Source organism: Marmota monax, unplaced genomic scaffold, assembly GCF_021218885.2.
Source record: "Marmota monax isolate L192 unplaced genomic scaffold, Marmota_monax_Labrador192_F-V1.1 WCK01_AAM20220418_F8-fsc00294, whole genome shotgun sequence".
NCBI classification, from domain to species: domain Eukaryota; kingdom Metazoa; phylum Chordata; class Mammalia; order Rodentia; family Sciuridae; genus Marmota; species Marmota monax.
Window position 1 is genome coordinate 1,208,284 of NW_026694653.1, and position 1,469 is coordinate 1,209,752.

At 31.2% G+C, this 1,469-nt stretch overlaps 1 pseudogene; it reads left to right on the plus strand.

Annotated features, from left to right (window-relative positions):
• The first annotated feature begins 562 nt into the window (after positions 1-562).
• Positions 563-696, plus strand: LOC124078381 (U2 spliceosomal RNA; annotated as a pseudogene).
• Positions 697-1,469: the final 773 nt, after the last annotated feature.

A 1,469-nucleotide genomic window follows, 5' to 3' on the forward strand; every position in this document is an offset into this window, starting at 1 on the left:
TTCAATGTACAATATTTCAAAAGTGGTTACTAAACATAGAATTGTATTGTACCAGCAAGTGATCATATACTAAATTTGAAAACCTGTCTGCCTTGACTATTTTATTAAAATGAATAAAAGAGCAAAACAACTTCTAGAAAACTTATAGAAATTATCCAAGGAAAGCTTTTAAATCATGATGTGTCATGTGAAAAGAATACTGTACCCTGTCTTCTCCTTGACAGGTTCTGTCACCTGTGGGAGAAAGGTATTCTTATTTGTAGAATCTGTTGCACATTCTGGAACTCATGATGTCTAACTGTCAAGTTGCCCACATAAAAGTAAGAAAAAAAGACTTTATTCATCACCAGGACATTTCATCTTGATTTTAAAGGAACACAGGAGCTATCATGTTTTCCTAAAGACCTGAACTGGGAGGGTTTTGTTTGTTTTTTGATTTTTTTCCCCTTTTCTTCTGTAAGTCCCTAAGTTGTCAAGAATCCGGACACCTGCATGAATTTATCAGTGGAAGAGCTAAGTACACGTCCATTTATATAATGCTTTTTAGAATACAACAATCTGCATCGCTTCTCGGCCTTTTGGCTAAGATCAAGTGTAGAATACAACAATCTGTTTATAAATTGAACATTTTTTCATAGATGATATATGTGCCACCATAGCTACTTAATTTCAAATTTAATAATTTAAGGAATTCATAAAAAGGAAAATTAAAAGAAATGTTATTTTTTAGATGGTAGTTAAGTGTCCTTATAATTAGGTTAAAATAGCTCTTTTTTTCAAAATCATCATATTTACATTATGTAGTTTATGTTTAGGAATATAATAATTCTGAACATAAGAATCTTTCAGAATTAATTGAATTTGTTATAGTTTTAAGTTTATTTCTGATTTTCTGTTTCTGTTAATAGTAAGCTAGGACATTGGGACTAAAACTGTCTCTGAGGAGAGTAACAACATCAGATGAATTCATTATTAAAATATTCTTAAGCATTTGAAGAACTAAGAAAGAAGTGAAGACATATGAGAAGGAAAAGAAACACAGAAATAAAGGAATTCTAAATCTGATTTCTAGATTTCAGAAAATTCACATTTTCTAAGGGGAATTAAGTTTAAATCATACAACATCTGAAAACAGGAAAAGAAAACAACAACAACAACACAAAACAATCTTTGATCCCAATATATTGGGATACCCAGTGTAAGATTGAAAATTAGACCATCCCTCTTTCATAGAAGTTTGCTTAGATATACTGGAAAACCTTAATGTTGTGAGACTGATTTAAGTTGGTCCTAGCTCAGTATTGTTTGCAGGTGGTTGGCAAGATTAAGTTCCCATACATTCTGAATGAGAGGAAACTTTAGTTCAGACAGGAAATTATTCCTAGGTAACATTTCAAGTTCAGTGCTTTGAGTTCAAGCAAGTTCAAGTTCATGTTCAGTTAGTCAATTATAATGAGGTACAAATGAAA